The sequence below is a fragment of the Cupressus sempervirens genome, chromosome 5 (assembly GCF_028749045.1).
Source record: "Cupressus sempervirens isolate cs-2001-9-10 chromosome 5, ASM2874904v1, whole genome shotgun sequence".
Lineage (NCBI taxonomy): Eukaryota > Viridiplantae > Streptophyta > Pinopsida > Cupressales > Cupressaceae > Cupressus > Cupressus sempervirens.
Genome location: NC_143122.1, coordinates 62443190 through 62456955, shown reverse-complemented (window position 1 = coordinate 62456955; position 13766 = coordinate 62443190).

Here is a 13766-nt window from a genome sequence, read left to right as displayed (position 1 = left end):
AAAAAGTCCATGAAATGTGTTGAAAGGGGTCATAGGATACTTTTGACCCATTCAATCAAACCAAATAGGTCCCTAGAGGTCCTAGGTCCCCTAGAGAAATATGTTACCATGAAATGCATCAAAAGGGATCATAGGTTATCCTATGACCCCTTTCAACCCATTCTAACAAACCAAATAGGTCCCTAGGGGTCTTAGGACCCCTAGTGAGATATGTTATTATGAAATATGTCAAAAGATCTCATAAGTTATACTATGATGTCTTTTTACCTATTTGAATAAATTAAATAGGTCCCTAGTGGTCCTAGGACCCTTAGGGACATATTTTGTTATAAAATGTGTCAAAAGTGATCACAGGTTATCTTATCACCCATTTCGACCCATTTGAACAAACTAAATAGGTCCCTATGGGTCCTAGGACACTTAGAAAAATATGTTGTCTTGAAATACATTGAAAAAGGTCATAAGTTATCCTATGACACCTTTTGACCCATTCGAACAAACCAAATAGGTCCCCAGGAGTCATATGTTGTCATGAAATGCATCAAAAGGGGTCATGGGTTATCATATGATCCCATTTGACCCATTTGATCAAATTGAATAGGTCCCTCAAGTTCTTAGGACCCTTAAGGACATATGTTGTCATGAAATACATCGGACGGGGTCATAGGTTATCCTATGACCCCTTTCGACCAATTCAATGAAAACAAATAGGATCCCTCAAGACATATTTTATGTAGAAATTTTCTATAATCTATGACCCCTTTTAACCCATTTGATCAAACCAAATAGGTCCCTAAGACCTTGAGGAACATATTTTTTCATGAAATGTGTTGAAAGGGGTCATAGGTTATCCTATGACCCCTTTTGACCCATTCAATCAAACCAAATGGGTCCCTAGAAGTCTTAGGACCCCTAGGGTCATATGTTGTCATGAAATGCATTGAAAGGGGTTATAGGTTATCATATGACCCTTATAACCCATTTAAACAAACCAAATATGTCCCTACTGGTCCTAGGACCCCTAGGGACATATGTTGTCATAAAACACATCAAAATGAGTCAGAGGTTATCCTATGACTCCTTTCGACCCATTTGATCAAACCAAATATGTCCCTAGGGGTCCTAGGACCATTAGGGACATATTTTGTCATGAAATGCATCATAAGGGGTCATAGGTTATCCTACGAGCCCTTTCAACCCATTCTATCAAACTAAATGGGTCCCTAGAGGTCCTAAGATCCCTAGTAACATATGTTGTCATGAAATGTAGCAAAAGGGGTCATAGGTTATCCTATGACCTCTTTTGACCCATTCAAATAAACCAAATAGGTCCTAGTACCTTTAGGGGTAGATTTTGTTATGAACTGCATCAAAAGGGTATATAGATTATCCTATGGACACTTTTGACCAACTTGATTAAACCAAATAGGTTCATAGGGGTCCTAGGACCCCTAGTGACATATTTTTCCATGAAATGCATCCTATGAAACCTTTCAACCCATTCAAACAAACTAAATAAGTTCCTAGGGATTCTAGGACCCTTAGAGACATATGCTGTAATGAAATGTATCGGAAGGGGTCATAGGTTATCCTATGACCCTTCTCGACCAAAAATGTCAATAGGGTTCCTACGAACCCTAGGGATATATGTTGTCATTAAATGCATCAAAAGGGGTCATAGGTTATCCTATGACCCTTCTTGACCCATTTGAACAAACCAGATAGTTCCTAAGGGATCCTAAACCCCTAAGCACATATGTTGTCATAAAATTCATTGAAAGGGGTCATATGTTATCTTATGACCCCTCTCGACCAATTCTATCAAACCAAATAAGTTCGTATGGGTCATAGGAACCCTAGTAACATATTTTGCCATGAAATGCATCATAAATGGTCATAAGTTATCCTATACCTCTCTCAAACCATTTGAAGAAACCAAATAGGTCCCTAAGGGTCCTAGGACCCCTATGGACATATGTTGTCATGAAATGTGTCAAAAGGAATCATATGTTATCTTATGACACCTTTCAACCCATTCAAGTAAACCAAATAAGTTCCTGTGTGTCTTAGGACCCCTAAGGACATATGTTATAATGAACTATGTCAAAAGAGGTCATAGGTTATCCTATGACCCATTTTGATCCATTCCAATAAACCAAATAGGTCCCTTGGGGTCCTAGGACCCCTTGGGACATATGTTGTCATGAAATGTATCAAAACGGGTCATAACTTATCTTATGACACCTTTCAACCCATTCAAATAAATCAAATAGGTCTCTAGGGGTCCTAGAAACATTTCGCACATATGTTGTTATGAAATGTGTCAGAAGAGGTCATAGGTTACCTATGACCCCTTTTGACCCATTCGAACAAACCTAATAGGTCCCTTAAGGTCCTATGACCTCTAGGGACATATGTTGTCATGAAATGCATTGCTTTCGACCCATTCGAACAAACCAAATAGGTCCCTAGTGGTCATATGTTTTGATGAAATGCATCAAAAGGGGTCATGGGTTATCATATGATCCCATTCGACCCATTTGAACAAACCGAATAGGTCCTTGTGGGTCCTAGGACCCCTAGGGAGATATGTTGTCATGAAAACATCAAAAGGGGTCATAGGTTATCCTATGACCCCTTTTGACCCATTCAAACAAACCAAATAGGTCCCAGTACCCCAAGGGACAAGTTTTATCATGAACTACATTAAAAGGGGATAGAGGTTATCCTATGAACCCTTTCAACTAATTCAATTAAACCAAATAGATCCATAGGGGTCCTAGGACCCCTAGTGCCATATTTTGTCATGAAATGCATCCTATGTCACCTTTCGACTCATTCAAACAAACTAAATAAGTTCCTAGGGGTTTTAGGACCCCTAGAGACATATGTTGTAATAAAATGTGCCGAAAGGGGTCATAGGTTATCCTATAACCCTTCTCGACCAAATAGGTCATTAGAAGTCCTACAAGCCCTAGGGACATATATTGTCATGAAATGCATCGAAAGGGGTCATAGGTTATCCTATGACCCTTTTTGACCCATTCAAACAAACCAGATAGTTCCCTAGGGGTCCTTTGACCCCTAGGGACATATGTTGTCATAAAATGAATTGAAAGGGGTTATATGTTATCTTATGACCCCTCTTGATCAATTCGATTAAACCAAATATGTCTGTATGGGTCATATGACCCCTTGTAACATTAATTGTCATGAAATGCATCGTAAGGGGTCATAAGTTATCCTATACCACTCTCAAACCATTTGAAAAAACCAAATAGGTTCCTAAGGGTCCTAGGACCCCTAGGGACATATGTTGTCATGAAATGTATTAAAAAGAATTATATGTTATCTTATGATAGCTTTTGACTCATTGAAACAAACCAAATAAGTTTCTATGAGTCCTAGGACCCCTAGGGACATATGTTATAATGAAATGTGTCGCAAGGGATCATAGGTTATCCTATGACCCATTTCGATGCATTCAAATAAACTAAATAGGTCCTTAGGGGTCCTAGGATGCCTTGGGACATATGTTGCCATGAAATGTGTCAAAAGTGATCATAGGTTATCCTATGACATCTTTTGACCCATTCAAATATACCAAATAGGTCTCTAGGGGTCCTAGGACCCCTTTAGACATATATTGTCATGAAATGTGTCAAAAGATGTCATAGGTTATCTTATGACCCCTTTCGACCCATTTGAACAAACCAAATAGGTCCCTTGGGGTCTTATAACCCCTAGGGACATATGTTGTCATTAAATGCATTGAAAGGGATCATAGGTTATCCTATGACCCCCTTTGACCCATTCAAACAAACCAAATAGGTCCCTAGGACTCCTACGACCCCTACTGACATATTTTGTCATGAAGTACATCGAAAGAGCTCATAAGTTATCCTATGACCCCTTTTGATCCATTTGAACAAACTAAATAGGTATGTAGGAGTCATATGACCCCTATGGACATATTTTATAATGAAATGTGTCAAAAGTGGGCATAGGTTATCCTATTGGCCTTTTCAACCCAGTCAATCTAACCAAATAGGTCCCTAGAGGTTCTAGGACCCCTAGGGACATATTTTGTAATGAAATACATCATAAGGGGTCATAGGTTATCCTCTGATCCCTTTCAACCTATTTTATCAAACCAGATAGGTCCCTAGGGGTCCTAGGACCTTTAAGGACATATGTTGTCATGAAATGCATTGAAAGGGGTCATAGGTTATCATATGATCCCTTTAGACCTATTGAAACAGACCAAATAGGTCCATAGGGGTCCTATTGCCCCATCAGACATTTTATCACAAAATAGATTGAAAGGGGACATAGGTTATCCTATGACCCCTTTTGACCCATTAGATCAAACCAAATAGTTCCTTAGGGGTCATAGGACCCCTAGGGCAATATGTTGTGTCAAAAATTGTTGAAAGGGGTCATAGATTATCTTATGACCCCTTTCGACCCATTCGATCAAACCAAATAGGTCCTTAGGGGTCTTAAGGCCCTTAGAGACATGTTGTCACCAAATGCATCGAAAGGGGTCATAGGTTATCTTATGATACCTTTCGACCCATTCGATCAAATAAAATAGGTCATTAGGGGTCCTAAGACCCCCTAGGGACATACATTGTCATAAAATTCATCGAAAGGGGTCATAGGTTATCTTATGACCCTTCTCGACCCATTCGAACAAACCAAATAGGTCTGTAGGGGTCCTAAGACCCCTAGGGATATATATAGTCATAAAATGCATTTAAAGGTGTCATTAGGGGTCATAAGACCCCTAGTGACATATTTTGTCATGAAATGCATCATAAGGGGTCATAACTTATCCTATGACCCCTCCTAACACATTAGAACAAACCAAATAGATCCCTAGGAGTCCTAGGGACATATGTTTCCATGAAATGCATCAAAAGGAGTCATAGGTTATTCTATGACACTGTTTTACCCATTCAAATAAACCAAATAGGTCCCTAAGGGAACTAAGACCCCTTCGAACATATGTTGTAATGAAATGTATCGAAAGAGGTCATCAGTTATCCTATGACCCTTTTAGACCCATTCAAACAAATGTTGTCATGAAATGCATTGAAAGGGGTCATAGGTTATCCTATGACCCCTTTCAACCCATTCAAACAAACCAAATAGGTTCGTAGGTCTCCTAGGACCCCTAGTGACATATCTTGTCATGAATTATATCAAAATAGCTCAAAAGTTATCCTATGACCTCTTTCGACCCATTTGAACAAACTAAATAGGTCCCTAGGAGTCTTAGGACCCCTAGGAACATATTTTATAATGAAATGCATCAAAAGCGGTCATAGGTTATCTTATGACCCATTTTGACCCATTCTGACTATCCAAATAGGTCTTTAAGGGTCTTAGGACTGTTAGGGACATATGTTGTCTTGAAATGTGTCGATAAGGATCATAAGTTATCCTATGACCAATTTTGACGCATTCAAACAAACCAAATAGGTCCCTAGGTGTCCTAGGGCCCTTAGGGACATATGTTGTCATGAAATACATCAAAAGGGGTCATGGGTTATCCTATGATTTGATTTGACCAATTTGATAAAACCAAATATGTCCATTAGGTTCCTAGGACCCCTAGGGACATATGTTTTCATGGGATCATAGGTTATTCTATGACCCCATTCAACCCATTTGGTCAAATCAAATAGGTCCATAGGGGTCCTATGACCCATAGGGACATATGTTGTCATAAAATGCATCGAAATGGGATATAGATTTTCTTATGACCCCCATTCAACCCATTCGATCAAACCAAATAGGTCCCTAGGGGTCCTATGACCTGTAAGGACATATGTTGTCATGAAATATTTTGAAAGGGAACATAGGTTATCCTATGACCCCTAGTGACATATTTTGTCATCAACTGCATCCTATGACACCTTTCGACTCATTTGAACAAACCAAATAAATTCTAGGGACATATATTGTAATGAAATGTGTCGAAAGGGGTCTTACATTATCCTATGACCTTTCTGGACCCATTCGAACAAACCAGATAGATCCCTAGGTCTCTTAGGATCCCCAGGGACTTATCTTGTCATAAAATGCATTGAAAGGGCCTCTCAACCTAGCCAATCAAACCAAATAGGTCTGTACGGGTCCTAGGACCCCAAGTAACATATTTTGTCATGAAATGCATCGTAAGGGATCACAAGTTATCCTATAACCCTCTTAAACCATTTGAAGAAACCAAATAGGTTCCAAGGGGTCCTAGGACCCCTAGGGACATATTTTGTCATGAAATGCATCAAAAGGAATCATATGTTATCTTATGACACCTTTTGACCCATTCGAACAAAAAAAATTAAGTTCTTATAGGGACATATGTTATAATGAAATGTGTCAAATACGACCCATTTCGATCCATTTGAATAAACCAAATAGGTCCCTATGAGTCCTAGGACCCCTTGAGACATATGTTGTCATAAAATGTGTTGAAAGGGGTCATAGGTTATCCTATAACCTCTTTCGACCCATTCCAAAAAATCAAATAGGTCCCTAAGGGTCCTATGACCCCTAGGGACATATGTTGCCCTAAAGTGCATCAAAAGGGGTCATAGATTATCCTATGACCCTTTTTGATCCATTGAAAAAAACCAAATAGCTCCCTAGGGGTTCTAGGACCCCTAGTGATATATGTTGTCATGAAATATATCGAAAGAGCTCATAAGTTATCCTATGACCCATTTTGACCCATTTGAAAAAACTAAATAGTTCCCTAAGGGTCCTAGGAACCCTAGGGATATATGTTGTCATAAAATGCATCAAAAGGGGTCATAGGTTATCTTATGACCCTTTTCGACCCATTTGATCAACCCAAATAGGTCCCTAGGGGTCCTATGACCCCTAAGGACATATATTGTCATGAAATGCATTGAAAGGGGATATAGGTTATCCTATGACCCCTTTCGACTTAGTCAATCAAACCAAATAGGTCACTAGGGGTCCAAGGACACCTAGAGACATATGTTGTGTCAAATTTTATTGAAAGGGGTCATAGGTTATCCTATGACCCCTTTCAACCCATTCGATCAAACCAAATAGCTCCCTACAAGTCCTAGGACCCGTAGGGAAATATGTTTTCATGAAATGCATCGAAAGGGGTGATACGTTATCCTATGACCCCTTTCAACCCATTCGATCAAACCAAATAAGTCCCTAATGGTCCTAGGACCCCTAGGGTCATATGTTGTCATTAAATGTGTTGAAAGGGGTCATAGGTTATCGTATGGCCCCTTATGACCAATTCCAAAAAATTAAATAAGTTCATGAAATGCTTCAAAAGGGGTCATAGGTTATCCTACGATCCCTTTCGACATATTTGAACGAACCAAATAGGTCCCAAGGGGTCCTAGGGGTCCTAAGACCCCTCAGGACATATGTTGTCATGAAATGTGTCGAAAGACCTATGACCCCTTTCGACCCATTCGAACAAATCAAATAGGTTCCCTAGGGACATATTTTTTCATGAAATGCATGACAAGGGGACATAGGTTAACCTATGACCCTTTTTGTCCCATTTGATCAAACCAAATAAGATCCCTAGGGACATATTTTAAGTAGATTTTTTTTGAAAGGGGTCATAGGTTATCGTATGACCCCTTTCAACTCATTCGATTAAACCAAATAGGTTCCTAAGACCCCAAGGAATATACTTTTTCATGAAATATGTCGAAAGGGGTCAAAGGTTATCCTATGACCCCTTTTGACCCATTCAAAAAAACCAAATAGGTCCCTATGGGTCCTATGACCCCTAGGCACATATGTTATCATGAAATGCATCGAATGGGTTCATAGATTATGCTATGACCCCTTTCAACCTATTCAAGCAAACCAAATAGCTCCTTAGAGGTCCCAAGACCCTTAGTGACATATGTTATCATGAAATAAATCGAAGGATGTCATAAGTTATCCTATGACCCCTCTCGACCAATCAAACAAACTAAATAGGTACCTAGGAGTGCTAGGATCCCTAGGGACATATGTTGTCATGAAATGCATTGAAAGGGATCATAGGTTATCTTATGACCCCTTTTGACCCATTCAATCAACCCAAAAAGGTCCCTAAGGGCCCTATGACCCCTAGAGACATATGTTGGCATGAAATGCATTGAAAGGGGACATAGGTTATCTATGACCACTTTCGACCTAGTCAATCAAACCAAATAGGTCCCTAGGGGTCCAAAGACACCTAGGGACATATGTTGTGTCAAAAATTGTTGAAATGGGTCATAGGTTTTCCTATGATCCCTTTTAACCCATTTGATCAAACTAAATAGGTTGTTATGTTTCCTAGGACCCCTAGAGACAAATGTTTTCATGAAATATGTCAAAAGGGGTGATACATTACTGTATGACCCATTTCAATAGATTTGATCAAACCAAATAAGTCCCTAATGGTCCTAGGACCCCCAAACTCATATGTTGTCATTAAACAAAGAAGTGCATGAAATGCATCCAAAGGGGTCATATGATAACCTATAACCCCTTTTGACCTATTTGAACAAACCAAATTGGTCCCTAGGAGTCCTGGGAACCTTAGGGACATATGTTGTCATAAAATGTGTTGAAAGGGAGCATAGGTTAACCTATGACCCCTTTTCACTCATTCGATCAAACCAAATATGACCCCTAGGGACATATTTTATGTAGGAATTTGTTGAAAGTAGTCATAGGTTATCCTATCACCCCTTTCAACCCATTTGATTAAATCAAATAGGTCCCTAAGACCTTGAGCAACATATTTTTTCATGAAATGTGTTGAACCTTTCACCCCATTTATAAAAACCAAATAGGTCCCTAGGGGTCCTATGACCTCTAGGGATATATGTTATTATGAGATACATTGAAAGGGGTCATAGATTATGATATGACCCCTTTCAAACTATTCAAGAAAACCAAATAGCTCCCTAGGGGTCCTAAGACCCGTAGTGACATATGTTGTCATTAAATATGTCGAAAGAGCTCATAAGTTATCATATGACCCCTTTCAACCCATTCGACGAAACCAAATCGGTCCCTAGGGGTCCTAGGAACCTTAGAGACATATTTTGTCATGAAATGCAACATAAGGGGTCAGAGGTTATCCTATGATCCCTTTCGACCCTTTATATCAAACCAAATAGGACCCCTAGGGACATAAGTTGTCATGAAATGCATCAAAAAGGGTCATAGGTTATCCAATGACCCCTTTTGACCTATTCAAACAAACCAAATAGGTCCATAGGGGATCTAGTACCTCGAGGGACATATTTTTTCATGAACTACATCAAAAGTGGACATAGGTTATCTTATGACAACTTTTAACCCATTTCATCAAATCAAATAGGTCCCTAGGACCCCTAGGGACATATGTTGTGTCAAAATTTGTTGAAAGGGGACATAGGTCATCTTATGATCCCTTTTGACCTATTCGATCAACCCAAATATGTCCCTAGGCATCCTAGAATCCCTAGAAACATTTCTTGTCATTAAATGCATCAAAAGGGGTCATAGATTATCCTATAACCCCTTTCAACCCATTTGAACAAACCAAATAGGTCCCTAGTGGTCCTAGGGCCCCTTGGGATAGATGTTTTCATGAAATTCATCGAAAAGTGTCATAGGTTATCCTATGATCCCTTTCGACCCATTTGATCAAACCAATTAGGTGATTAGGGGTCCTCAAAACCCTAAGGACATATGTTGTCATGAAATGCATTGAAAAGGGTCATAGGTTATCCTATGATGCTTCTTGATGCATTCAAACAAACAAAATAGGTCCTTAGGGGTCCTAGGACACCTAGGGACATATGTTGTCATAAAATGCATCAAAAGGGGTAATAGGTTATCCCATGAACCCTTGCAACCAATTTGATCAAACCAATAGGTTTGTAGGGGTCGTAGGACACCTAGGGACATATTTTGTCATGAAATGTATCGTAAGGTGTCATAAGTTATCCTATGACCCCTCTCAACCCATTCTAAAAAACCAAATAGGTCCCTAGGGGTCCTAGGACCCCTAAGGATATATGTTGTCATCAAATGCATCAAAAGGAGTCATATGTTATCTTATGACACCTTCCAACCCATTCGAAGAAACCAAAAAAGTTTCTAGGGTTCCTAGGATTGCTAGGGACATATGTTCTAATGAAATGTGTTGAAAGCATTTATAGGTTATCCTATGACCCCTCTCGATGCATTCGAATAAACCAAATAGGTTGTTAGGGGCCCAAGGACCCCTTGGGACAAATGTTGTCATGAAATGTGTCGAAAAGGGTCATAGGTTATCCTATGACCCATTTTGACCCATTCAAAAAAACCATATAGGTCCTTAGGGGTCCTATGGCCCCTAGGGCCATATGTTGTCATGAAATTCATCGAAAGGGGTGATAGGTTATCCAATGACCCTTTTGATCCATTCAAACAAACCAAATAGCTTCCTATGGGTTCTAGGGCCCATAGTGACATATGTTGTCATGACATATGTTGAAAGAGCTCATAAGTTATCCTATGACCCCTTTTGACCTATTAGAACAAACTAAATAGGTCCCTAGGGGTTCTAGGACCCCTATTGACTTTTTTTGTAATGAAATGCGTCAAAAGTGATCATAGGTTATCTTGTGACCCATTTTGACCAATTCGAACAAATCAAATAGGTCCCTAAGGGTCCTAGGACCTTTAGAGACATATGTTGTCTTGAAATGCATCGAAAAGGGTCATAGGTTATCCTATGACCCCTTTTGACCCATTTGAACAAACCAAATAGCTCCCTAGGTGTCCTAAGACCCCTAGTGACATATGTTGTCATGAAATACATTGAAAGAGCTCATAAGTTATCCTATGACCACTTTTGACCAATTTGAACAAACTAAATAGGTACCTAGGGGTGTTAGGATCCCTAGGACATATGTTTTCATGAAATGCATGAAAAGGGGTCTTAGTTTATCTTATGACCCCTTTCGCCCCAATCAATCAACCCAAATAGGTCCCTAGGGGTCTTATGACCCCTAGGGACATATGTTGTCATGAAATTAATTGAAAGGGGACATAGGTTATCCTATGACCCCTTTCGACCCCTTCCAACAAATCAAATAAGTCCATGAAATGCTTCAAAAGTGTTCATAGGTTATCCTATGACCCCTTTCAACACATTCAATCAAACCAAATAGGTCTCTAGGGGTCCTAGGTCCCCTAGGGATATATTTTGTAATGAAATGTGTTGAAAGGGGTCATAGGATATCGTATGACCCCTTTTGACACATTCAAACAAACCAAATAGGTCCCTAGGGGTCCAAGGACCCATAGGGACATATTTTGTCATAAAATGAATCGAAAGTGGTGTTAGGTTATCCTATGACCCCTTTTGACCCATTAAAACAAACCAAATAGGTCCCTAAGGGTCTTAGGACCTCTAGGGACATATGTTGTCATGAAATGCATCGAAAGGGGTCATAGGTTATCCTATGACCCCTTTCAACACATTTGAACAAACCAAATTGGTCCCCAGGGGTCCTAGGACCCCTAGGGACATATGTTGTCATGAAATACATCGAATGTCGATACATAATTATAATATATGACTATATAATAATAATTATTATTATTATTATATTACTTTATTTTATTTAATAATAATAGTCATAATAATAATTATTTATATTACTATATTATATTTAATAATAATAATTGTCAGATATATTACTATATAATATTTAATAAAATACTAATATATAATAATACACAATTTTTTTCACTTTGTCCACACTTACCCAATTTTGACTTCCCTCCAAAATTTGCACATCCATTTTGGGTACTCGATATCATATCAAGCACCTCATATTGTAATGGGTACCCGATCTTGGATAAGATACCCAATATGGGATTTGGACCAGATACCTAATATGGGATCGGGTACCTAAAATACTAGCATACTTTTTCCAAAATATTCTGTCACTACAAACCCAACAATCATGTCTTTTAGGGGTCATTTTCATAGGTTTGAAGAAAAATAATTTCTTGGGGGCCATATGATCCAAAAAGTTGCTATAATGTATGATTAGGTGTCTGTTATTGTTGTTTAAGTGGGGTGCATTAGTCGTCAAAAGGCTAAATGCAAAAGGAAGGTATTGAATGAAGATATTGCATCATATAGGGAAAGGGACAAGGTAAATCATTGAAGGAAGAGACAAGGTATGCTAAATGTGAATCAAGTTGATGATGTATTGGTCGAAGGTGAAATCATAGAGTTTGGATAATGAATATATACAATTGGGAATGAAAATGTATCAATTGATAATGATAATGCTGCAATTGAAAATTTAGAGAATGAAAATTTACCAATTCATACTGTAAATTACATTATTGACCATGTTGAAAATGAAAATGCACAGGAACATTACATATTTCTTGATTATAATCGACATGAAGGTCTTGGAACACCAAAATGGATAATTGAAATTGATGAAATGATTATTACCAATTTCGAAGGAAAAAAATCATAAAGAACCACTCTGTTATGAGCTTCAAGACTATATAAGATATTTTTTGACAACAAGATAGTGGTGGAGCAATGTCAACTTTGTATGCACTTATTAAAGATGCAAAAGATGAGACCTATGCTTTCTAAATTGAAGATTTGTGTCAATAAAAATTTGGAAAGAAATGCAATTATTGTGAAGAATTTTTTCAGTGCTCTCAATAGCATTGGGAAAAATAGCAAGGAGAAGGATAAGAGAGCTACTTGAAGGGTTATTACAACCTCTTTAGTAAGTCATCATTTGAGAAAATGTAGATATATGAGATAAAATTGTATTGACTTGAACCTAAATCGTACTACTTTAAGAAGAGCACTTAGTAGACGAGAGAGAATTGATGATCCTCTTCAAAATGAAACATGAGCTTTTGGTGGGAGACTTTCACATTTTGATAAGAAGCTATACAATGATGTGAAGGAAGAAATTACATAGTTTTGGCACTCCAGCTCAAGAGTATAACCCAATGCTATAGACGTGTTGAAGTTGAGAATTGGCATTAGAGACCGCATGCCACATCCTAAACATTATTTGTAGGTAAGTCAAACTACTTTGTTCAAAGAATTTAGAGAGTCATCCAAGATTGCATATATCAAAAAGGACTTTTGAATGTTTGAATCCATTTTATTGTGTGCCACTTAAAATTTGAAATACATGTCATAAATATCATGTCGAGTTTTCTATACACCATGCACAAGTATACTCCATCCATTCTACTTTGCATAGTAAAGAAATGTTGGAGAATTGTGGTGCTAGTGGGCTTCCAAAATCATCAAGAGAATTTCTAAATCAATTTTTATGTCGTAGAGTTGATGGTTGTTTCTTTTATAGAAATTCTTGTTTAAATGAGAAGTCTTCAAAATGTGGTGGCTTATCCAAGTTTGACACATGTTTCCATGAGGGGTGCGAAGAAGATCTTGGGAGGACAATAGTAAAAAAATGGTATATGAAATGGTGAAATACACATTGAAGAGTGGAGGTGAGGGCTCTAGATGTGAATTGGTTGCAAAAAAAATTAGTGTGGCTAGTTTTATTTTAGATTTCAAGACAAATCTTTTCTACAAGTATGCAAGGCATAGCCACAAGTCTCAGTGGTTGAATCAACAATTTAGAATGTGTAAGGAGACTTTTCCCATTGACACTATTATATCAGTTGTTGACTTGGTAGAGAACTACACATTGTAGCCTCAAAATGAGACACAATCTTAG